Raw genomic sequence first — 26,974 nt, forward strand, 5'->3', positions numbered from 1 at the left:
ACCCAAAGACCACTACCAACACTATCATCCATCCCCACCGCCTCCCTCTCTCTCTCTGCCTTTATTTTAAAAGGAAGAAGATGATCACATATATTTTAGGGTTTGAGAGTTAATTTTGTGAAGAGAATGTAGAGGTCTAGTTTTAGGGTTTGGAAAATTCATTCGAGTAAGAAGGAGAAAAAATATGAAGTGCTGCAATAAAATGTTCGAATTTACCGGATAAACGGATATGGATAATATCCGAATTCGAACAGTATCCGGCGGATACGAATTCGGTAATAAATATTAAATATCCGTCGAATCCGAATCCGAATTCGGATAGTATATATTGTAATCGAATTCGGATATCGCCATATCCGCTCCGAATTCGATCTCTTTAGCTTTACCAACCCTCATATACAGCAAAAAGCAAGACTCAAATATTACTCCTCATGTTCTACCCGAGCCACCCCTTTTTTGTAAAGAAAAATATACACAAATCACAATGCATAACAGGTGGGTGTCTAGGGAAGAGAGGGGGGTTGAATTTATCATCTATCATCTCTCCATCCTTTTTCCAGAGATCAGCCCTTAAACCCTAAGTCTAACAAAGATATTTTCAGACCTACACCATTTTCCTCGTCGAACCCTAACCTTTTTTTTTCTTCCTGTGTTTTCTTCTACGGCGAAGGTCCCGTCCTCCGGCTGACCTCCGGATGACCTCCGGCCATTTGATTCTTCTATAGTTCTTTCTTTTACTAGCCTTTGCAAACCTTTTGATCACCATCAAGCTTTAGACTCATGGCCCAAAGCCTGAGATCCAGGCTCTTAAGATCCTAAATGTTAGATCAACCTGTTAAAAACTTAGATCTGCAAGTTGTATGTTCGAATCAAGCTATTGTGTGCTCAGATCTGTACACTTTCATCGAGTTGTTGCTATTTTTGATCAAGATCTTAACATTCTCTTTTACAAGTTGAGTAGAGAAACTTCAAAAGATAAGGTAATTGTTCTTTTCCTTCATTTACATTATCAATGTTGTAATTTTTTTATTATTTGTAATAATTTCCTTTTAATTGCTGTTTAATAATGTATGATGGCTATTGTGTTTAGAATTTTGGTAATTTTGTTGTGATCTGTAAGAATTTTCCCTTTTATGTTCATTTGATCGTGTATAATAATAGTCTCTTGCTTGAAACAGGGGATAGATTTGTTATAGTTCGTATGCTGGAAATTCCTCGGATGATGCGTGATTATGATTTGTTCAAAAGATTTTTGGAAATTCTTTCATAAACTGCAGTTGTCTTTTTTTTTTTTTTGAATGTTCTTTTGGTGAAATTGATGATGCTGAGTTTTTGTTTTTTTTTAATCAATAATAGCACATATTAGGAGTTTTACATGAGGATTCGAGTCTTCTTGCTTCTCTTTATAGTTTCAATGTTCAGGAACTTGGAGTTTTAGGTCATTTTCTTCAAATAATGATTCACGAATTCATTTGTTGTAACTCTCGTGGTTTTTTATTTTTGCATCTAAGAAAATATAAGTTTTGTATATCAATTGTTGTGAATTGACTTCTTGAGGCTATACTGGTCTTTGGTAACATAATTCTATCAGATTTTAATAATCAGCTTGCTTCTAGTCTTTGGTTAAAAATGCAATAATACCGTATTGAATTATCGCTAGGTGTAGGAGGTTGTTTGGGCCTTTGGTGTTTGTTTTAGACCATGTCTTGGAATTTATCTTTCAGGTGAAGTTCATTGAGTATGTTTTATGCAATGTCTTTTCTATAATGTGTGTATTGAGTATGTGTGCTTGAACAATATGGAAGTAGGGTTAGGTACCTTGCTTCGGTTTTATTTAGGTTTGGCAATCCTTGTGGTATTCACATTAAGGATCTATTGATATTCACATTATCATTCACTGAGCTTCATATTATTGTATCCAGTAATTGCATGGATTCACCTTGTTTTTTTAAAAGGGTGCTTGGAAGTTGTTCTTCTAAAAACCAAAATCATTTTCGAAGGCTGTATTGTATAAAAGAACAAGATGAATTATTATATTCAGCTATGATAATGTGATTTTTCCTAATGACTGTTTATTGTTCAGTTTAATATTATTCAAATAAATTCATTTTAGTGTTTGAATTTGGTTAAATTTATTGAGTTGTAAAAAGATCTTAAGTTCCTTTATGTAGTAGAGAGAGGTAGATTATTAAGTTATTTAAGCAGGGCATGGTTTATGCGGATAATGATGGTTATTGATGACACATTGTCACATTTTGATAATTGCATAAGTGCAGCTTGTTTACTTTGAGGATTGACTGGTTCTTCATTAGGTTTGGGTATTAAAATGGTTTTTTGTGGCTCCCTTAAGTCTTATTTATGTAACAAAAGATAAGTTGAACCTAATACAGTTATCATGATAGGGTAGTGGTTGGATTAATATTCATTTCTTTCCTTTTGGCATTAACACCATCAGGACTCAACAATGGTTTAAAATCAAGGAATAAGGTTTAGATTATAAGGGACAGAAAAGTTTAACATCATTATCAAGGTGGAGTAGTAGTCATATCACTCTTCCAATTATCTACTTTTGATATGGGCAGCACTATGTCCTGTTAATTTCATGAATGTAGCTTATTCTCTTCACTGTTAAATAGTAGTAGCTTATGAGATTTCTATCTTGAGGTAGCTATTGAAAGTTTTTTTTTTGGGTTACATTATAGCCTCTTAAAAGATTTTGATGTTTACTGTTTGCTCACAGATGCTCTTAATGTCATACTCATTATATGGGGTATATTCCATTGTGATTCATAATGTATCCTGAATAATTGTAAATGTGGTTGAGAATTTATCAAGTGTTGTGCCATTAAAATTGGATATCTTTATTAGCTTTTATTGCTTTATTCAAAGATGCTTGAACGTGTAATTTGAATCATATAATCTCATAGTTTTATAATTATTTGACATGTTGAATTCATGGTTGAGATTAAAAAAATATATGCTATCGATTTCATCGTCTGATAATCACATTTTTGTTAAATTTATGAGCAGTTTTCGTTGGAATTGAATGATTTCACTAATCTTAAAATTTGATAGTTGTCTTTCTGAAAATATCTTGATAAGTGAGAATTTAAGATTATTTGATTAAAGATAGTATGAAATTTGTTCATAAATTCATGGGTGTGTGTTAATGAAGATCATATTAGATACAGCTTGTTTGTATGGAGGTTAGCTAAAATTCTATTGTGTACAGAATGTGACTTTGATATAATGGTTAAAATAGAAGCAAGGCTTATGCCATAATTTTTTTTTTTGGTTAAATTTTTTTCTGTCTTTAGGAATTTAATTACCATATTCCTATTGGATAGCACAAGTATTTTGTATCAATACAATTGTAGAATAGAAGAAAGTTACATGAAGTGGTTCTTTTCAAATGTTGTTCATATGTGATTCATTTAATTCCATTTCTTTTCTGGAGCAAATCAATTATTAGTTTTGTTTCAGTTTGATTTTATCTGTATATCGGAGGTTTGAACAAGAGTTTATATCTCAGGAGCTTTATAAAATCATAGTCATTTAATTGTCAGGTTGTACATACAGGCATTATGTTATCCCATATTCATATTCATTTTGATATGAACAGATATTAAGTTAAGTGCATTAGTGTCTTGAAATCCAAAGCATATTCGATATGTTTAGAGCGTTTCAATAATTTTCAGAAAGGAAATTAGGGCATTTGTTTATTCATTTGAAACACGAAATGAGTTGTGTAGTGTCAGAGAGGAAACTCATTTACCCACAGATAAGTGGCTCACGTGCACGTATCATTCTCCTTTGCATTTTTAGTAAAACTTGTCACTTCTACTTGAATTTTGAATTCCAAAAGGTCACTATATCTGAAAATAACCACTATCATTCATCTTCATCTCTGTGAGGAATGCTAGAGTCACAGGAGCCCTTCAAAAAATCAGGGAAAGGGCACCCTCATTTGTAAAAACTGCTTTATGGCAGTTTTGACCGTGATTTTCTGCGCCATCCTAAATTGGTTTTGACCAATGAGGGAGCCCTTTCCCTGTTTTTTTTGCAAGGTCTCCTGTGAGTCTAGCATTCCTCTTCATCTGAATATGGTGCTAATCTTATGAATGACATTTATCTACATAAAGCTTTTCTACCCGAATTAATTTCAAAAAAGAGTGTACACAGTATCGTGTATTTGTCCCCAATAAAAGACAAGAGATGATGCGTGCCCACTAAGCTGATATATAAGGGAGAGAGACACAGGAGAGGCTGTGGAGGAGGACATTTTGGTGACTTCAAAAAGCTATAGATGGCTCAGGTAAAAAACCGTATAAGGAGTAAAGTGGCTGTATCTTGGACTCAAAAGGGACCAATACTTTGAGGTTCATTGGGAAGATGAAAAGATGCATGGAGAACTGGTAACTAGTCTAGTAGACTTTATAGGTACTGTTAATCCTCTTAGTCAAGAAGTCAATTCTTTTGTGAGCCTCTAAGCTTTTGCTGAAGAAAATAATCCTTTAATTAATATTGCGAATTTCAACGGGCATGCATGTCTCCTTCTCTTCTCTATAAGAACACAGGTTCCTAGGGAAGGGGTTAAGAATAAGAAGCATTGGGACTTGGCAACTAGTCTTTATCTTAGAAGCAGGAATCTTCCCTCAGGGTGCCGCTCCCACATCGGAACCTCGATTCGGCGCTCCTTAGGAAGGAGCTTCCAGGGATCGCGACCCCAAAGAGACAGGAACAACTCTCATGACGCTCCCACTTGCTTCTATTACTCCATAAGTCTCACCATTAACTTCCTTGCATCAAACTTCCCCAACTCTTCAAAGTACTTCATTTGAGCAAGCACAAAGGCTTGTGCATCTTCAGAAGGCGCGAGGAACAAGTGCACGTAAATGAAGATGGTGAAGATAGTTAGAAACTACTGCTTTTTTATGTACTTAAATTTTGAAAGATATATATGAAAATGGTTAAAAACTATTATTTTTTGATGTACTTGAATTTTGAAAGATATATAAATAAAATATTACATACACGCTCCCATGGCGCTCCCAAACTTAGACTCTTCTAGACCCCATGCTTCTCCGCCCCCGCTCTCGCCTCCGCCTCCGCCTCCGCCTCCGCCCCTGCACCCGCACCCGCTTTGTGCTTCTAAGGTCTTTATTGTTACTCATAATCCTCTTCTTGTGTTAATAAATATATGTATTGTGATATGTTTACAATCCAGTCCTTAACCATTGGACTCTACAATTTGTGCATGATTTTGAAGAATTTTGGAGTAGTACTTGCAGCGTAAGGAGGGCCTGTTATTCCAAAAATGGTGAGACTTTACTATAGAAGTTCTTATCTTGGTTCTTCTTTGTACTTGAAATACAGTGAAAAAAATGACATCTGATATCTATTATTATGATTTCCTTTTTCCTTTTGTTTAGAGTGTAACATGCGACGAGGCATTAATCAAGGTTGGGCCTATAGGGTTTGAATATGGTGGTGACAAGTGGGAATACTCTGCTGAGCCTAGAATCATTTTCGTCACCCATGGAAGTGGAATAAACTCCATCCAGTTTGCATATGAGAAGGTACAAGGGGAAACGGTGCTGACGAAAAGGCATGGTCAAGTGGGAGATAACTTTGACATGGTAAAGCAAACTACTACAATTATAAGTACGACAGATGATATTAATACACACACACACACACACACACACACACACACACACACACACACGTACGTATCAGAGAAACAACATCATTCCTAAGAAATCCAAGCAAAATTACACCTTTTTGTGGATTTTGCTTGGATTTCATTGAGAGGGGACAAGGGTGATCAAGGGGTTTTGGTGACAGAGCCATATTGGCAACCAAACAAGGGGTTTTGGTGACATGGCACCCAAATGACATGTGAAACCAAACCCCTATGCCATCCAAGCTTTTGTGAACCATGTGTTTTTAGAATCTTTCAACCTTCATTCAGATTCCTTGCATTGGTTTGTGGTATTATTTGTGAACATCACAAAGTATGAAAAATGTTGTTAGTCTCTGTTTGTTTTAAATTTTTAGAACCATTGCGAGTCCAAAACTGATTACCTAAATTTGCGTCCGGTATTCAGTTTTGGACTCACAATAGGTTCTCAAAATCCAAAACAAATGGGGCCAAAATAAATTGATGGGTAGAACAAGCATGTGGAAATATATCCTTTCTTTATTTCTCAAACAAGAATCATGTTCTAAAATCTGTTTTTTTTATTAGGTTGAGCTTGATATTCAGGAGCATCTGACTGTGGTAAGCGGGCATTATGGTGATATAGGGCATTATGGTGGTAAAGGCATAAAGACGCTGACGTTTTGTACCAATAGAAACAGGCAGTTTGGACCATTTGGTTGTGTGGAGGAGTTGAGTGGAGACAACACTTTCCGTTTTGTAGCGAGTGAAAAATCTTTTGCTGGATTTCATGGGCGATCGAACGGTTCATACCTTTGTTCTTTAGGTATTTTTGTAAAGGCCAATCGAATTGTTGGTTCGAGTCGCTTTCGAAATCCATTTCCCTTTGTACCAAAGGATGATGAGTAGTTTTCAGTTGATTTTGATAAGGCAAGCAACAGCTGTTACTGAAATCAGTGATAGTGCGTCTTTTATGAATTGTTCATCTCTCTCTCTCTCTCTCGCAATAGTGCATCTTTTATTCATATGTTTGATGTGGGTTTGATAGTGCGTCTTTTATGAATTGTTCCTCTCTCTCTCTCTCTCAATAGTGTATCTTTTATTCATATGTTTGATGTGGGTTTTGTTGATTTTTTTTCATTGGGTTGAGATGTGCAACCCAGTTTGCATTTTTGGTACAATTTGTGTTCCAAGTATGCAAGTGTGTTGAAATTCAAAGTAAGTCTAATTTGAATTAGTGCAATACATCCAGAACTTTCGATGATCTGAAATGTATGCTGGAATTTGGTCGCTAGAACTAAGATGGTGTGAAATGTATGCAGGAATTTGTTAGCTAGCTAGAATTAAAAGGGGAATGTAACCCAGCCAAATGTCCTACAAGAAAAACGGTCTTGATCTTACAAACATTCCTTTGACCTTTAATTGTATAAGTGATCATTTTACGTGGTTGTTCTCTAACTATAAACAATTTGGAGTGTTGAGTCTAATACCTTGCATGTTTTACATTAGGTAATCGTAGGACTGACGCAGGGAGCGTGGAGCAGCAAAACAAGATGGAGATCTAACACAAAAAGCGACTAAAATAATCTTGTGGGGGTCTGAAAACCCATGCCATGGTTTGGAGAAAAACTCTAATATAACACATGAAAGGAGCCAAGCTCCTTCATCCACGTGAAAGAGCCAATGCTCTCTTCACAAGTGATTTCCCAAAAAAAAACTTTATTCAATCTTATCTTTCTTTCCTCAAGCATTACATAATATAGAGAGTTAAAATCTAAGAATAGCAACCCTAAATACTTGCCTACCAATTATTCTTCATCTTCTATCTAAAGCAACAAAAATAAAAGGAAGAAATATCTCTAAGATAATCTTAGATCCTAAAATAGTAATCCCGTATTAGATACTTAATTACCATATCCTAAAACTGCCTATAACTTAGCCAAATAAAGTCCAAATAGCGTAATCTTGGGCTCTTTAGATAAGTAATCGAAAAACCTTTCTGAAAACAAAAAATCAAGCTAAATAGCAAGTTTTGACATCCCAAAAAAATACCACAAATAAAGTGACGAAAATAAGAAATAAAAAATAAAAAGATTTGATCAACACCATGCGTTCTGCATCAAGAACGACCCACCAAGTCCAAGGCTGACACAAAACAAGGGTCTTACTCAAAAGATTAGCGTATGGTAAAATAATAATGTAAAGACATCTTAAAGTATATATGCCTTTTCCACTATGCTTGATCAAAGGTCTAGAATCGTCCTATTAGAGTGGAGCAACGCGAAATATTAGGGGTGCAACTAGGGCCGAGCTCAACCCGAACCCGATGAGTTCAACCCGATTTTGGCTCAGGTTGGGTTGGCATTTTCTTGGGTTGGGTTGGGTTAGGGAAAGCCAACCCGATTTAATTTCAGGTTGGGTTAGGGTTGAGGCATCGGCAACCCGATCCGAACCCGACCCCTGCCCTCTAGTTTTCTCATGTTTTTTTTAGGATTATGCTTTTTTTCCTTGTATTTTTCTATTTGGCCCGAGATGAACCCGACTCAACCCGAACCCAACCCGATTTGGAGGCGGGTTGGGTTAGGGTTGACCATCCTCAACCCGAGGCTCGGGTTGGGTTGGGTTAGGGTTGAGAGAATGCTATCATGGGTTGGGTTAGGGTTGGCCTCAACCCGACCCAGCCCGACCCGAGTTGCACCCCTAGGAAATATGCTGGGTTAGTGATGAACCGAAAATATGCTGGATTTGTGATGACCAGCAATTTTCATGGACCCAATCACTGTACCCATGGCAATGGGTCCATTCTCTTTGATGTTAGCTTCATGGGTTTCACAATATTTAAACGCTCTTGGTAACATCATTTTACACATGTTTTAAAACTTTTACACATGTTTTGAGATTGGGTTTTTCTAAATAAGACAACAAAATTCATGGGTTATTCGTTACATTCGTGTTTAATCGGGAAAATTCAAATTTAATTCAAAAAATGCAATGGATAATATTCAAAGTAATGCATGAATCTCATACTCCAAAGAGTTGCAGTAGTTTGTTTTACCATATGTCAAAGCAGTCTCCGTCTACACCATGCTTATCCGTCATCCTCATTTGTCCATATCTCTTATAAGCGAACGTGTTAGGCGGTTGGATCAAATATCAAGAGTCGGTGTTTCGGCCACAATTTCTGCTCTAGGAGTTTCTACACAGTAATGTAGATAAGTTATCTACACACTAGCTTAAAATACAGTGGGGGCCACATTGTTTTGGTGTTCCAAAGCATTCATTTTATTGGCCCTCACATAGATAGGGTGTCCACAAAAAATCAGCTCCATAGGTGTGCAACCCAATTGCATTTGAGGTACGATTTGTGTAGCAAAAATGCAAGTGTGCTCAAAGTAAGACAGATTAGGTTTTATGCATTACATCACCATAACTTACGAAGGTGTGAAATTTTTGATTCTTGGCGGCATTTAGTGTGAACAAGGACTGAAAAAATACTAGTTGTATGTGGATGTCGATGCTTTTCCTCTTGATCGCAGCCATCTTTTTATACAGACTTTCTCTCCCACAAACTATTTAATGACAACTAATTCCAGCAATAAATTTTCATTTTGAATTTGAATAAAACCTGTCTCAACTATTTGCAACATCTCCTTTGAATTTTTGATAAAACTTGTCACCTCTACTTTGAATCTTGAATTTCAAAAGGTCACTATATCTGAAAATAGCCACTATCATTCATCTGAATATGGTGCTATAATCTTATGAATAACATTTATTTACATAAAGCTTTTTCTAGCCGAATAAATTTCAAAAAAAGAGTGTACACAATAGCATGTATTTGTCCCCAATAAAAGACAAGCGATGATGCATGCCCACTAAGCTGATACATAAGGGAGAGATTCATGGGAGAGGCTGTGGAGGAGGACATTTTGGTGACTTCAAAAAGCTATAAATGGCTCAGGTAAAAAACCGTATACGGAGTAGAATGGCTGTATCTTGGACTCAAATGGGACCAATAATCTGAGGTTCATTGGGAAGACGAAAAGATGCATGGAGAACTGGTAATTAGTCTATATAGTTACTGTTAATCCTCTTCTTAGTCAAGAAGTCAACCCTTTTGTGAGCATCTATGCTTTTGCCCAAGAAAATAATCCGTTCATTAATATTGCGAATTTCAAAGGGCATGCATGCCTCCTTCTCTTTTCTGTAAGTACGCAGGTTCCTAAGGAAAGGGTAAAGAAGCATTGGGACTTGACACCTACTCTTTATTGTTCCTGTTAATCCTCTTCTTGTGTTAATATAAGTATTGTGATATGTTTACAATCCAGTCCTTAACCATTGGACTCTACAATTTGTGGATGATCTTGAAGAATTTTGGAGCAGTACTTGCAGCCTAAGAAGGGCCTATTATTCCAAAAATGGTGAGACTTTACTATAGAAGTTCTTATCTCGGTGCTTCTGTGTACTTGAAATATAGTGAAAAACTGCCATCTGATATCTGTTATTCTGATTTCCTTTTTCCTTTTTTTTAGAGTGTAACATGCGGCAAGACATTAATCAAGGTTGGGCCTATAGGGTGTGAATATGGTGACAAGTGGGAAGTCTCTGTTGAGCCTAGAATAGTTTTCGTCACCCATGGAAATGGAATAAACTCCATTCAGTTTGCATATGACAAGGGAGATGGGGAAACGGTGCTGACGATAAGGCATGGTGAAGTGGGAGATAACTTTGACATGGTAAGGAAAACTACTAAAATTATTAGTACAACAGATGATATTAATACATATATGCATGTACACGTACACGTATGTGTGTATGTCTCTCTCTCTCTCTCTCTCTCTCTCTCTCTCTATATATATATATATATATATATATATATATATATATATATATATGGGATTTGCTAGGGATCTTGGAGTACGGCATATCGCGGATGGTCTGTTGCATGAGAGATAAGCCACCTGACAAAATCTGTTGAAAAGTGAGCCCATGTGGCCACACTACAAGAAAAGTGACATTCACCGACGGTCACGTTTAGTGATCGTCACTGATGCTACCGAGCCTAAAAGTATTTACCGACGTTTCTTGCAAACCGTCGGTGATATCATTTATGTGAGATCCCACATCGGAACGGGTGGGAAGATTTGGGGCTTTATATGTAACGTGCTTGGATCACTTGTAGACGCGTTTTCCTTGCGAGAAAAACAAAACCGGGCGGGCCAGTGGCCTTGAACGGACAATATCTACAGGGGGTCGGGTCGTTACAATTTGGTATCAGAGCTAACCACGCCGTACCCCGGTGTGCCAGCGAGGACGCTGGGTCCCCAAGGGGGGTGGATTGTGAGATCCCACATCGGAACGGGTGGGAAGATTTGGGGCTTTATATGTAACGTGCTTGGATCACTTGTAGACGCGTTTTCCTTGCGAGAAAAACAAAACCGGGCGGGCCAGTGGCCTTGAACGGACAATATCTACAGGGGGTCGGGTCGTTACAATTTATACCGGCGTTTATGAACGTCAATAAAAATCCAAAATGAAGTGTTGGTATTAAGCTTATCACCGATGTTTTAAGTAAAGCGTTGGTGTATGTAACTACACCGACGCTAAGGACCATTGGTAAATAGAATATTCAGCGACGTTTTGTAAACCGTTGGTGTATGTAAATACACTGATACTAAGGACCATTGGCGAATACATCTTTCAGCGACATTTTCTAAGCAATGGTAAATACACCGACGCTAAGGACCATCGGTGAATATACTCATTCAGCAACGTTCTGTGACCGTCGGTATAAACACCGACGCTATAAAAACAGTTGCTGAAAATGTTTGGCCGTGTGTTGATTGCTTGAATCACCAACGGTCCTGACCGTCGGTAAATATAATTTTTTTTTAAAATTCTTTTATTCTGAATTGTCCCTCATATTGGGATACAAACTGAAACATGTATAAATCTGTCATATGTATTTAGGAATCACCATGACATACAACCTCACACCACACTGGCATATTGTACCCATTTAAAAAAAAAATTGAAAATCCCAAAAAATGGGTACAAAATTATCCTTATACAGTATACATTCACGACATTCAAGTTTGCATTCCTGAAAAATTGTTTACAAACAATTCATTCAAATTACAGGTTTGCATTCAAATCATATATAACATAATGTTCTTGCATCAATTAACACTGTCAAAAGATTTTTTGGAGCTCCCCTTGTTACATTTTGCAACTCCTTTACATCAAGTGCACTTAAAAGTCCCCAAACCAGTTGATCCATTTTCTATCCCCAAGTGCCTGCAAGACCAAAAAGTTGATTAGTATAGCCATTGAGCATTAACCAAATGATACAAGCATTAACCAAAGAGCTTATGGAGAAAGTTCATAAGCTCTTGAGAAATCGAAGATAGCCTGGTTTGCTGCTAGAAATTCGCCATTTGTTGAATTGAGCTCTTGGTCGAAGAAGTTTGAGAATCTGACAAGGGTGGAGTGGTGGTTTATTTCTGGAATTCCACCTCAAGCTTGGTGTGTGGAGAATTTCATAAACATCGGGAAGAGGATTGGTAGTGTAATTGAGATGGATGATTCCTGCAAAGCTGCTAGAGGATATCAGTGGGCCAAAGTTCGGATTGCCACAAGCTCTGGTTGCCCAATTGTGGTGGCTTTTCCGGTTGGCATCGACGGAGCAACGATGTGGGTAAAATGCGAAATGGAGTCGGCGCGCAAAAAGGTGGATGGGGGGAAGACATATTCCAATCAATTCAGCTCGGATGATGACGAGGATGGGTTTGGTGCTGATGGATGTTCGGAAAGCCAATCTGGTAGTGGGGAGGAGCAGGTTAGCATGGATTGGGCTGGAAGGAATAGGGTGGTGCACGATAGTGGGGGGCACATGATAGCAGGGGGGCGCACGTTAGCGCAGAATTTGAAAATCAAATTTCTCAAATTTGTGGTGAGGAAAGAATTGAAGGGAGTGGGCGGGAGTTTCTGGAAGGTCAGACGTCTGGTGTTGACAGAGGTAGGGGGGCTGACTTGATTGATGCTAGGTTGGTGGGCTTGCCAGATGATCATATAAGTGGGCATAGGTTGGTGGGCTTGCCAGATGATCAAATCAGTGGACATATTACTGGGCTTAGAAGACATTTGAACCTGCTGGTGGAGAATATTATTGGGCTGGTGGAGAACAACTCAGGGAGAGGTAGTGGGCCTGTTACACCTTTAAGACAAATGCCAATTGCTAGGAAATTTTGCAACATTGCAGATGGCCCGCCCTTGATTGACATGTCACCAGATCAAGGGATCATAAACTTTGGGGCAGATTTGCATGGTGTTGCTGGCAATGAAATTAGCCTGGAAGAATGGAGAGCTGATTCAAGAGCAGTGGATAGTGTCTATTCAAGTGACGTTGAATTAAGGAGAACATCGGTGAATCGTAGGGAAGACTCTAACTCTGATTTGAGGGGAGAGTGTGAGGAATACTCTCGGAGGATTATCCCTTCGGACCTGGTTTTCCGGAGAATTAATGATGGTTTGGGTAACTCAGAGCACTCTGTACAGTTCAGCCTGGATCGAGCGGGAGAGAAAAGCACCACAAGTGCCGTAGAAGATCCTATCTTACCAGGTATTGGTGGGTTAATGAAGATATTTCAAGTCAATCAATCACAACTGGAATGCGATGGTTGTAGTCTTGGCTTCAACTCCCCCAAAGGTATCAACTCTTCGTTTTCATTTTGTGGCAATGAGGTGTCTTTTCCTTATCCAAATATGCAGGGCACAGAAATGGATTTATATGTAGAGGACGAAATCAGTGAGGCTTTGGGTATGGATGTCCCAAACCATTGCTTGCTATCCTCTCCTATTCCTTCTTGTTATGGGCATCTTGATAAGAGGGCTTTGTTGGGCCGGGAAAATTCCAATAGTCCCGAGGAGATAGAGGGGGTTGAGGGGTCTGAGGGTAACATGGAGTTACTGGAGAGGGCAGTGGATAAGGTGTTAGATGTTAGTGAGAAGGTGGGGTTAAGATACCTCGGACCATTACCGGAGTTTCGTGGTATGATTCGGTCAATTGAATTAAGGGATATGGTTGGGGGAGAGGTTAACGAGTCTCACAGGAGTGAATCTTCGAAGAAGTCATTCCGAGAGTTGGCTAGATTGAAATCGGGTGTTAACTATGGGGATAAGAAGAGTGAGGGAGGGAAGAAGAGTTCTCCATTGAGTAGTGTCAAGTCAGGGAGAAAGGGGAGAAAGTACGTGAAAATTGTTTCCTTATGAAGACGTTATCATGGAATGTAAATGGATTGGGTTCTTTGGCGAAGAGAGCTCAAGTGAAGGAAATGGTTAAACGATGTAAACCGAGTCTTGTATGTCTACAAGAAACCAAATTAGAGGTTATTGATAAGGTTACTGTTCAGAGTATTGGTCTCACAGGTCAGTGGAGCTTTTCTTTTGTGGGTTCAATTGGCCTTTCTGGGGGGATTTTGGTTGCTTGGGAGGAGTCTTATTGGAATGTGGTCGAGGAATGGAAAGGTAGGTTCTCCTTGTCTGTTGTTCTAGAAAGGGTGGAAGACTCGGTGAGAGTTGTTTTCTCTGGGGTCTATGAGCCTTCTCAAAGGGTGGAGAAAAGGTTGTTATGGGGGGAGTTAGATGGGATTAGGGCGCGATGGTCCCATCCTTGGTGTTTAGGTGGAGACTTTAATGAAATTAGATTTGCGTGTGAAAGGGTGGCTTGCACGAGGTCTAATAAAAATATGGTCTTATTCGCTGATTTCATTTCTAAGCATGAGTTAATCGATCTTCCGTTATCTGGGGCTCGGTTCACGTGGAATAGAGGGGAGAGGCATAGTAGGATTGACCGCTTCCTTGTATGTCCGCTGTGGATGTGCTTGACTCCTGAGGTGATACAAAAATCCCTGGTTCATTCGGTTTCAGATCACTGTCCTATTCTTCTGGATCCGAGGTTAGAATCTTGGGGCCCCCCACCTTTTCGATTTGAGATTGCATGGCTCCAGGATCCAAATATGGAAGAAAGGATGGGAAAATGGTGGGCCTCTGAAAATTTTGAGGGGCCTGCAGATGTTAGAATAGGGAGAAAATTGAGATTTGTTAAGAAGATGTTGAAGGACTGGATTAAGGAGAAAAGAGGGGCTGACTCTTGCAGAAAGAATTGGTTGGAAAGTAGGATTGTAGATCTAGGAGATTTAGAGGAAGCGGGATTGGGGAACATTCTTTCTAGGGAGGAATTGGGGCGTTTTCGAGAAGAACATAAAAGTATTCTTCTAAATGAAGAGATATCCTGGAGGCAAAAGTCGAGGGTCAAGTGGCTGAAGGAAGGTGATAAAAATACAGCTTACTTTCATGCTATGGCTTGTGCTAGAAGAAGGGGTAATAGGATTGTCTCATTGATGGTGGACGGGGCGGTGGTTTCCGGAAAGGAAGATATTTCGAGTGCTATATTGAGCTTTTATAATGCCTTATATACATCAGATGGTATATTGAAGCCTATTCCGGAGGGGGTGGATTTTAATCATTTAGAATGTGACCAGAGTAGGAAATTGGAGGATCCGTTTGAGGTCGACGAGATTGAGAGGGCTGTTTTCTCTTTGAGTAGAGATAAGGCTCCCGGGCCGGATGGCTTTTGTTTGGCATTTTTCCAATCTTGTTGGGAATATGTCAAGGGTGACCTAGTGGTGTTTTTTCATGAGTTCCATCAAGGTATGGAGTTGGATAGAGGTTCGGGGGCTACTTTCATTACTCTAATTCCTAAGGTGGAAGGTGCTTGCAGGATCTCGGAGTTTAGACCTATCAGTCTTGTGGGATGCCTTTATAAGGTTTTGGCTAAAGTTTTAGCGGATCGCTTAAAAAGGATACTTCCATCAATCATATCGGATTATCAATGTGCTTTCGTAGAAAAAAGACAAATTTTAGATTGCTCCTTGATTGCAAATGAGGCTATTGACTCATATCGCAAACTTCGTAAGCAAGGCATCTTGTGTAAGTTGGACATGGAGAAAGCTTATGATAGAGTGGATTGGGGATGTCTGGATTACTCTCTTCAGCGTATGGGATTCGGATGTCTATGGCGTTCGTGGATGAAGAGTTGTGTGTCATCTGCTTGGTTTTCTATTCTCATTAATGGATCTCCAAAGGGTTTCTTCAAGTCGTCTAGAGGGCTTAGACAAGGGGATCCTTTATCCCCTTTCTTGTTTATCATTGTGGCAGAAATCCTTAGTAGGTTACTGGCGAAGGGAAGCAGCCTTGATCTTTTTAGAGGATTCAGGCTCGGCTTGGAGGAGGTGGAGGTCTCCCATTTGCAGTTTGCTGATGATACATTATTATTTTGTGAGCCGGAGATTGGGCAAGTGAGAAACTTAAAAGCCATTTTGAGATGCTATGAGCTTATTTCAGGCCAAAAATCTAATTTCCACAAGTCTAAAATTTTTGCTTTGAATATTCCTGAGGAGAGGGCTCTGGAAATTGCTGTGATTCTGGGATGTCAGCTGGACGCGTTTCCTTCCTCATATTTGGGCCTTCCGTTAGGGGTTGGTAGACCGAATAAAGATTTGTGGGTTCCTATAGTTGAGAGGATCGAGAGAAGATTAGGTTCATGGAAAAGGAATCTTGTTTCTCGTGGTGGTAGGCTTGTGCTGGTTAAGGCGGTATTGTCCAATATACCTATATACTTCATGTCTTTATTTAAATGCCCTGTTAGTGTCTCCCTTAGGATTGAACAGATCCAGAGGAGATTTTTGTGGGGTGGGAATGAGGATAAGAGAGGAATTGCTTTGGTCAAATGGGAGGAGGTTTGTGTCCCCATTAAGTTGGGTGGTTTGGGTATCAGGAGAATTAGAGATTTTAATCATGCACTCTTGGGTAAATGGTTATGGAGATTTGGGGATGAGCATGATCGTTGGTGGGTCAAGGTCATTAGAAGTAAGTATGGATGTGATTTGGGGAGATGGGAATCCTTGGACTTGTTTGAAAAAAAAGGGTTGTCGGTTTGGAGAGACATTCTAAAAATCTCTTCTCTTTTCAAGTCAAAGGTTAGATTTAGAGTGTATAGGGGTGATAGAATATCTTTCTGGCAGGATGTGTGGTGTGGGGATGTGTCCTTTAAGTGTCGTTTTCCGAGATTATTCAATATGGCTTCAAATAGGGAGGCGTTTGTTAGCGATTGCTTTGAGTGGAATGATGGTGTTCTTGTGTGGAACCCTGGGTTTAGAAGATCATTTTTTGAGTGGGAGGTGGAATTGATCTCTAGCCTGCGGGCCCTTCTTGAGGGTTGTTACATTAAAAGGAATGGGGAGGATAAAAGGCTTTGGATTGAGGAACCTTCTGGGACTTTCTCGGTTAAATCTTTCTATAAAAGTATTATGCCCATTTCTAACCCTTCATGTTCGGCAAAGGTATGGAAATTTCATTGCCCACCTAGAGTTTGTATCTTTGGTTGGGCGGTTTGTCGTGATAGAATACAAACTATTAATTTTCTGAGAAACCGTGGTATGTGGCTTATTGATCATTGCCCACTATGTCTGCATGATGGGGAATCTGTGGATCACTTGTTTATGCATTGTTCGTTCACTAGGCTCATATGGCAATTCATCTTCATGAGATTTGGGATTTGTTGGGTTTTTCCAAAATCTATTCCGTCACTATTGCACCAATGGGGAGGGGTTCCTTGGAAGGAAAAAGGAAAAACCTTGTGGAATTTTTGTTTACTTGCTACGTGGTGGTCTATATGGAAGGAGAGGAACTCTAGAGTCTTTGAGGGGAAAGCCATGAATCCTCATTGGATTTACTTGAAGATCATTACCTTGGTTATATCTTGGGTGAGATGCCTCCCATCCTTTCGGTTTGTATCGGCTTTTGATCTTTGGGAAGGTTGGCGGGAGGTGTGCTTTTGTGTGGAGCGCAGAGATCTTATTTTGCATAGGTGGAAGCCCCCTGCTCAAAACATGTATAAGGTTAATTTCGATGGTGCGAGTTCCGGCAATCCGGGTCCGGCAGGAGTGGGAGGGGTTTGTCACAATGATAAGGGGGATGTTATGTGGGCATACTACGGCTCTATTGGTGTGTCTGATTCCTCGGATGCGGAAGTGAGGGCGGCACATTTTGGCATTTTGAATATTGATAGAAGGTTGATGGATCAGACCATTGTTGAGGGAGATTCGTTAAATGTGATTCGTTGGCTGAAAGGTGGGGTGGCTCCTCCGTGGAGATTTCTTTCCATTTTTGATGAGATTGAGGACTTAACTGCGGGGTCCGCTATCGGCTTTCAACATGTTAGAAGATCGGCAAATGATAAGGCGGATGCGCTAGCTAAGCGTGGTGTCTCCGGCGGTTCTATTCTGTGGTTCGACCACCTTCCTCCCTGAAAAGGGGTTTTCTCTGTATTTTGTTTTTTCTTTGTTCCTGTTTCTTTCTTGCTTCCAGTAGATATGGGTGGTCCATCTCGGCCTCCTAAATTTGCTATATATTATTATTGCCATTTCAAAAAAAAAAACATGGTGGCATTAGAAATGCACCAAAGAGTTTCAGGTTCGTGCAAAGATGATTCATACATTTCCTTAGTACGTTCCTTACGTATATCATTACCATAGCTTTGAGGATAGATCCATCAGCTAAATGCACCAGTTTTAAGTTCCCTGTTTCCTCAATAGAAACCACCTTGGAGCCAAACAAGGGTTTCAAGCAAATCACTCCATCATCCCAAAATTTCACCCCAAAAAAAAAATCACTTCCATGAGATGAAAAATGGAAATTCATAGAAGAAAATATTGAATTCCTCATTTTTTTATAAAATGAAACCCCATTCTTTATTTTACACTTTCCTAATTAGCTCTTCAAAGGCAAACACATAACAGAAAATAGGAAAAAAGATTAACAAAGGAGTGACTTTATCAAAACAAGCTGAGCCTTTTGACAGTAGCATTAGCATAACTCATTTAGTGTAGTAAAGGGTAGATCTTGAGTTGGTTTATCTTCCTTTTATGTACGCTTGATATTATGGAGATAGTGATAAATGAATCACAGATCTAAAAATCAAGTAGAAGTCTCACATACCCGCTCTTATTATTTTTCAGTGGACTACATTAGAGCTCTTATTACTTTTCAGTGGACTACCTAAGCCTAGAGATCTTATTACTTTTCAGTGGACTACATTAATTTACTCATGATGCAGAATCCTCAACAACAAGATAGATGGGAAAACTTTTGAAAAAAGAATCTGGTATACAGGTGTTGTACAAAGAGAATTACATGTACAATATATAGTCAATAAAATACTGCCCATGTATATGAATAAATATAATCCAGAGCCCCCACTGCCCAAGTATCCACTACCACTGAAGCTGCGTCTAGAATACAGTGAGGAACAAGAGCCACTGCTAACCTTTAAATTAAGGAGAATAAATAAATAAACTGTAAATCAAGGAGGAATAACTAAATAAACTATGTACAAACAAAGGGTTATAAACTTACATATATTTGGATAATCGGAGGTTGAGTAACAAGATGTTTCATTCATATTAGTACAACTACCCACCTCCATCACCACCACCAATATACTACTACAAGTGCCCACCCCCACACCAACATACTACTAAACCCCCACCCACAACACAACATACTAGTAAACCCCCACCACCACGACCATCACCACCCCAACCAAGTCAAATAAACAGAAATAAAATTAGATGTTATTTAATTCGGACGGTTTTTGCCATATGAAACAATGTAAGAAATATTATTGTTTGTCAATATCGAAGGGTAGAGAAGTAATCAATTAAAGTCATTATTGAAATTACCTCCTCTTCCCAATATATTGCGTTGCTTTTTGTCTCACCGGTGTGTTTTATCATTTGTAAGGCGCGATTCACTTTGTTTTGAGCGCAAATGTCCTAAATCATGACATCCAAAAAATATTCAATTTCATTCTATTATAAGTACAAGTACAAATCAACTAGAGGGAAATGGTCCAATACCTAAAGATGTCAAATTTCTTCCGAATCTATGAAACTAGACTGCTAGTCACCGAAAAAACCCTATAAAGACCATAATAACTGAGAAATTAATAGATAGATGAGAGATTTGATATGTGAAATGAGAGATATGAGATGAAAGACTACAGGTTTGAGGCATACCGCAGATGCCGTTAAGAGAGGAAACAAAATCAATCACCCTTGTAACACCTCTCTCTTCTAAACAATCTGCAAGGGCAAAAAAAAAATTAAAATAAAACAGGGAGGAAGAAGATCAACCTATTGGGAGAGACGATTTCAAGATGACTAAGACACATTCAGATGACAAAGGGAGCTTATAAATTCGGTGTAATATTACATACACCAGTAATTTTCTGACAGCCTACAGGATTATCATTTGTTAAGTTCAGTAGAACCTGTCAAGGAGTGGAAACGCATAAAGTTTCAAATGTTTGTTCCGTGCTCTGTCATGAAATAAGATACCAAATGGGTCAATATTGAATTGAATAAACATTTGATCCAAACAAGCACCAAGGCAGCAGTGAGACAGATTTTAAAGTATAAAAACAAGCACCATAAGGTAATGTAAAAACAAGGGAAACTAATTTTAAAGTATAAAAGATTTAATAACACTTTCTCCAACAACTTAAGCTTTTGGATTAACTGGTTGTTTAACACAAAACATTAGGACATCATGGGTCATATCTCTTTAGTCTATAAAACATTGTCCAACCTGTAATCTATGGTAACAGAACTCGAAATCTAGTGTTGGACAGACTGATAATTTTTTATATCCGAGATGGAAAAATTGACATGCAAGAATAAACAGTTTTATACACACACATTCTCACCATCACATTTTGATAAAATTATAATATGTACTAAAAAAATGGGGAAAGTGAGAGGCGTGAGTTGGAACATTTTCGCACAATGATTTATTGAAGTTCTATAAAATCATGGTTTTCGATTGACCATTTGCTAAAATTCTATTGGGTTCATAAAGTATTTTGAATGCATAGTCAGTTTGCAAAAAATTAAGCATGGATTGCTTTATGTTTAGGTTGTTTGACATTTATTACCAACCATTCCATGTTAAAATGGTAGCACGTACATAATAAATATTGAAACATGGCTCCTTGATTGCTTACCAAACATAAGTAATAACAATGTTTGTCGAGTTTGATAAATGGGCTGCTAGTTGGTGCCAAAATTCTGAGAGAATCATGTGTTTGTACTGGAAACAATGCCAGAAGGAACTTGTGTTGAAAAATGGGATAGTCCAAAATACACACCCAAATCCACACTCAAAAATGGCAACAACCCACAAACAAATCGCATTTGTAACACTAAAGAAATCCTTAAAACAGGATTTCAAAATGGAAAAAACCCACAAATAAATCACAATTATAACACAAATCAATCATATAAAGAGTATTTCTAATCAAACTTTAAGCACAACATGGCATTGCTTCAAAAAACATATGGAGAAGAGCATCGAAACATCTCTTTGCGCCATTTCTACAAACATGTAGCGGGTAGAAATGGTTGGTACGAAATAAAATTCATCTCTTTGCGCCATCTCTTTACTCTTTCCAAAAGAGTAAAGAAGAGATTAGTGATTTAAGATAAATCTCTAAAAAGGAGATTCAAAACCTTAATTTCCAAGAGAAAAAAATAGAAAACGAGATTCAAAATCCTAGGGCACTGTAAATAAACGAGATTCATACTCTTTCTTCTTCGCCTTCTTTTGTGAAGGGAAGCTGTAGGACCCGATCCAGCGAGACGGGTGGGGCGCGAGCCGCCACTCTCTCTCTTGGTCTCTCGTACCCACGCGAATGACGTATGCTTTTTATTATTGATTTTAATTACCCAACCAAGCAGGCAGCAACTAAGCCATAGGGTGCAAACAAACGTGCAATCCAGTACCCATAAGGGCAAGAGTAAGCCGCCGAGCCTAGCAAGGTGTGATTTAATTCATCTTTTCCGTGAACTTGGGATCACTAAGGCAATCCGAATTCCACACAAAAGAGAGTGACAGAGTCGCCACCTAGATGAGGGATCTAGGACCCATAATTGACCAGAAATCTAGACTCGTTACCTGGTTACGAGAATGGAAGGTATGAAAAGTTACCACCACATGCACCATTTCTGCCCGATTATCGGTCTTTTGAATTTCTTTTAAATGGCTCATTTAACTCTATATTAATGTGCGAACTACGTGACATGAATCCTAAGATCTAATTTTAGTGTAATTCCTAAATGTGTATCTTAATTTTCTTAATTTATTTGAATTCAATCTAAGTGAAAGTTCTCCTAAAATTCTAATTTCATGGAAAGTCCTAAGTGATTTAATTACTTTTAATTTAAGGATTAATGTACAAAACCCCACTTATGTGTGGAGCCGACTCGTGATTGGTATGCCATCAAGCATCCAAGCTGCCTACGTACCCAAGCCTCACTGGGATCAGAGTCGACGTAGTTCGGTGCACCTAAGCTAAGCTACTTATGCCTAACTCATCTAGGACACCGATCTAGACTGGATTGACTGTTTCAACAGTTTTAAGAGAAGTTATTTAATTCAAGTTGAAGATTTATTATCCTAGGACCTCATCTAAGATGCTATATGATCCTATCTAAGTGCAAGACACCCCTTAGACTAATGCAGGTGAACCTACATCCTAGGTAACTAGGCTTATCCTATGGAAAAAAGGGATAAGTAGTGTAACTAGATCTATGACTCAATTGCTAATAATAGCAATCGGTCGTGACGAGGCTGAACTCCCTAACTCTAGGACACCCTAAAACCTAGAATACAACATGACGCAAGTGTTCCTAAATGGGGCTCTAATGGTTCTTACGATGAAAACCGCAATCCAACGGTTCCGAAAAATATGAGGTAAATTGATTCAATTTGTTGAAATTAATGATTTTCGGTTCCTAAACCTCTAAGGAATACCAAAGGTCACAAGTTTTGGCCTCGAATCGCATCCATGGAAGGGAATCGTGCGCTCTTTCCTTGCGCAATTTAATACTTAAGTTATAGCACCTTATTGTCTGGCATATTTCTTAGGATTTCCGTGGACAGTAGACCTCGGAGCCAATAACATGCTATAATTTAAATACTCAAATTGTCAAGGATCAATTGTAATTGGGATACGATTATGGATGCATCCTCGGCATCTAAACTATCCTAGTAGGGCAATTTTACAAAGGAAATCTAAGACTCCTAAGATTTCTGTTTCAGCGGCTTAAAGAATGAATGCGTGACAGAAAATTAAAGTTCCCTGGAGGCTTTCATAATGGTTTTGGTTAATTTCGATTTTTGATAGATTTTATCAATTTCAAATCACATGGATGATTTTACAAATGAACTCATTGCAAAAAAAATTCAAAATAAATTTAAATTTCTACAGTAACAAGATATGAATGAATATAGCTTACTGGAAAACTTTCATAGATTTTTATATTAAGTTGCTATTAATTTCCGATTTAATAACAATGAGACCAGATTGTTAAAATTACAAAGAAACTCTTAGAAATAGAAATCTAAATCAATTAAAATTTCTACAATAACAAGGTATTAATGAATATAGTCTACTGTGAAGATTTCATGAATTTTAGATACGATTTACTATCAATTCCAGATTTTTAAAGATTCAGATCAGATTATGAATTTACACAGAATCCCCTAGGAAACAAAATTCCAAATCAATTGAAACTTTTACAGTAACATATTATTTACAATATAAGACTACTGTAAAATTTTTGAAAATTTTAATCATGAGTTGATATTAATAAAAAACCTCACAAAATCTGGTTGTTTCAAAAGAAAATATCAAACGATATACCAAATAGAATCCTAAAATCATTAAAAATTCATGGCAGAATATATCAACATCATATTATTTTACTATGAAATTTCATTAATTTTAGAACTTATTTGGTATATTTTCCATTTTTCTTCTTCAAAAAGATGTTTTTTAAGAGTTTTCTAATTTTTAAACATGATTTTTGAGAAAATTATGACTTTGAAAGATGTTCTTTAACATTGTTCTGATATGATGAACACAAAAAAATTATAATATTCCAAGAAATAGATTATCCTAAGATAGCTGTTTTTTCCAATTTCTTAATATCCCGGTCATTAATTCAAATTAAATTTCAATCTTCATTCAAATTCTGGAAATCGTTAGATCCAACGTATGATCCAATCCGATAGTTCTTTTAGTCCCATTAAATAAATCATTGCATTAAACTTTGAGACGAATCGGACCTCGAAATACTCATGCAAACCCGATTTTGAGCCAACCCATATATTATTGAATTAAATAAGCATAAATACTAAAACCATGCAAAAATACGTAAAAATAATACGGAATAATTCTAGAAAAATCTAAGAAGAATGAACCTACCTTTGGTGGCGATCCGAGCCGAATCCGAAAGTGCGAGAGTCCGAGGATGATGATTTGATGCCGAAATTCCGAGATTGAATCCGAAAGCTTCTCCCCAATACTTATGAAAAATAACCTTATTAGCAATGGATCCGGCCGAGCTTGAGCCAAAACATTCGGTCAACAAATAGAAAGAAGAATTCGTCCAAGTCTTCCTCTCCAACAGAGCTACTCGATCCCAACCAAACTGTTATTCATGAAAATTATAAAAGAAAGCTTCTTGGAAGATGGGATGAGAGGGCTGCTTGTCAAAGGTTGAGAGACTGCCAATATCAATGGAGTGAGAGTGCTGCACTTGTGTGAGAAAGAGATGAGTAGGCTGTTGAGAGAGGTGAAGGATGAGAGTGTGTTGAGAGGGAGAGAGAGTGCTGCTCCAAGAAAATGTGAGATGGGAGAGGGCTGCTCCCAAGAAAAACCGTGAGATGGGAGATGAGAGTGGGCTGTGGAGAGTGTGGAGAGATGAGAGTGAGAGAGAGGGAGAGATGAGAGTGAGAGGGCTGTAGAGAAAAATGAGAGGTGGAGTGAGAGTTTGATCTCCAAGAGCTGCTGTTTTGAGGAGAGAGACGAGACTCTGTTTTTTTTGAGAGATGGAGAAGGCCCGCTCTGTTTTGAGAGATGGAGCGAGAAAGAGAGATAGAGAGGGCTGTGGAGATAGACGAGAGGGATGGAGAGGTGAGAGAGAGCTTGAGAGGTGAGAGAGCTGTGGAGAGGTGAGAGAGCTGTGGAGATAGATGAGAGAGATTGAGAGATGAGAGCTATGGAGATATATGAGAGAGATGGAGAGATGAGAGGGCTATGGAGATATATGAGAGAGATGGAGAGATGAGAGTGCTGTGGAGAGATCGAGAGAGATGGAGAGATGAGCTGCTGTTTTGAGGGAGGTCGATGAGAGAAATGGAGAGATGAGCTGCTGTTTTGAGGGAGGTAGATGAGCGAACCCTCGAGGAATCGAGCCATCAGAGCTTTGAGAGAGCTGCTGTTTTATCTCCTTTCTTTCTTTCCTTTCTCCTCTCCTTATAAAATAGGATATTTTCTTAAATCAATGCATCCTTCCTTTCTTGATTGAACCCATATGGCAACCTACTTCTTTTTTAAACAACTCCTTTTAGGAATGGCAGCAACTTTCTAGAAGAAGTTTGAGCAAGAAAACAGCAACTGACGCCACACATATAAGGCATTGCTACTTCAAAGAAAACAACGAAATTTATTATTGGCAATGATGACTTTTTAATAATTTAGAGGTGCCGAAACTACCATATCTTGCAAGAATTGATATCGGAATTCCCAATAACAATATCTTTCAACTTCAGCCACCTTCCAAAGATTGCCCTGGCGATTTATTTTTTTCAACTTGCCAACTCGGTCAATAGTAAAATTCTGAAATAGAAGGCTTCTAAAAAAAATAACTTGCATTTCAAGATAAGAGATAGAGTGCGGCTTTCATAGAAATAACCTTTTTCTTTAAAGTTGAACACTCACAGTGGGTCTTAGTTGTATGAACGAATCACTTTGGGAATAAAATTCGCGATATTGTAGGCTCCATCAAATATTGGCCGAGCATGCATCCCATTAGATTTTGAAATTTTAAAACATTAGCACACCCCCATGTAAAAATGAATTTTATTTATTCGAAAATTAAAACTTTAAAATGCCCGGCGGGTCCATTTGAGTTGACCGAATCGTGTTCGGACGAAATCAGATAAGCTACTATACGATCCGAACCGCTCAAATTTGAATGGGCCACAGTTTGAATTGGCCGCGCCTCCTCCAACACCACTTTGATAAGATAATCCAAACTTATCCGATTAATGGGCAAAAATCAAATTGGTTGCGCCCCAAAATAATTCATAATAGAATGATCTAAACTGTCCAATCAGATGGGCCATGGTATAATGAATTGTGTTTCACCAAATCATTTTTTTGCGGGCTGATCCGAACTGTCCTTTTGCTAGGCTGCAATGTAAACAGGTTGTGCCCCCCAAATCATTTACATAAGATGATCTTGATCGCCCAATTAATGGGACCCAGGATAAATTAAATTGCACTCCCAAATTAACTTCATATGTAATCCAAACTTTTTTATTCAATGGGCCATAGTGTAAGCATAGATTATGCCCTTAAGCTAATCTTATATATAATCTGAACCCTTGATCTTCTGGATCACAAAGTAAATTGCTGGGACTCCCCACATCACATCGGGTCCGAATAATCTAAGAACTTTATCTTTTACCGAAACAATGCGTGGGCCCTCTTTGTTGACTTAGATTTATTCAAAATTCTCAATGCGGGCCCACTAAATGGGTCCTTATTCTCTCTTGTTTAGATTCTTGTGAATAACCCTCCTCACCACTTAGCGGAAAAATACATAACATGACAGATGACTGAAAAGATTGTGAAAATGTAAGAGACGGACACGAAAATGGAAAATAGTAGAAAACCGATATAAAAAATACTAACTTCTTTGTTAATTAAAGCGGAGCAAAATGGGGTGTCTACAGAAGCCCCTTCTATTGAAACCAAAACCCTAGAAAAAACAATTGAAACTGAAATCAAAACCCTAGATTTAAGATAAATCTAAGAAGATGAGATTCAAAACCCTTATTTTCCAAGGGAAAAAAAAGGAGATTCAAAACCCTAGGGCAATGTGAATAAATGAGATTCATACCCTTTCTCCTTCGCCTTCTTTTGTGAGAAAACCAGCTTCAAAACCCCTTCTCTTAAAGAAACCAAAACCCTAGAAAAAAGACAATTGAAAATGAATATCAAAACCCTTAAAAGCAAATCAAAACCCAAGAAATAAAATCACAAAAACCTACCTATTGAGGAAGATGCCGGAGAGATACTCGCTGGAGAGAGAGGGTTACCGGAGAGATAGTCCACACAGA

The 26,974-nt window shown here is 38.3% G+C and overlaps 2 long non-coding RNA genes across 2 annotated transcripts; one reads left to right on the forward strand and one right to left on the reverse strand.

The window, feature by feature from the left end:
- The first annotated feature begins 382 nt into the window (after positions 1–382).
- LOC143852330 (uncharacterized) lies at positions 383–6,640 on the forward strand. The gene is made up of 4 exons (XR_013236767.1): positions 383–980; positions 5,270–5,320; positions 5,433–5,639; positions 6,251–6,640. It is a non-coding gene; the product is annotated as an uncharacterized LOC143852330 (long non-coding RNA).
- Positions 6,641–26,586: 19,946 nt separating this feature from the next.
- On the reverse strand, positions 26,587–26,974 carry LOC143883433 (uncharacterized). Its single transcript, XR_013252385.1, has 3 exons — positions 26,906–26,974; positions 26,755–26,823; positions 26,587–26,613 (listed from the first exon to the last, which is right to left on the reverse strand). It is a non-coding gene; the product is annotated as an uncharacterized LOC143883433 (long non-coding RNA).

This window comes from Tasmannia lanceolata, unplaced genomic scaffold, assembly GCF_043159265.1.
Source record: "Tasmannia lanceolata isolate RefF3 unplaced genomic scaffold, GAP_Taslan_0.1 ptg000002l, whole genome shotgun sequence".
Classification (NCBI taxonomy): Eukaryota; Viridiplantae; Streptophyta; class Magnoliopsida; order Canellales; family Winteraceae; genus Tasmannia; species Tasmannia lanceolata.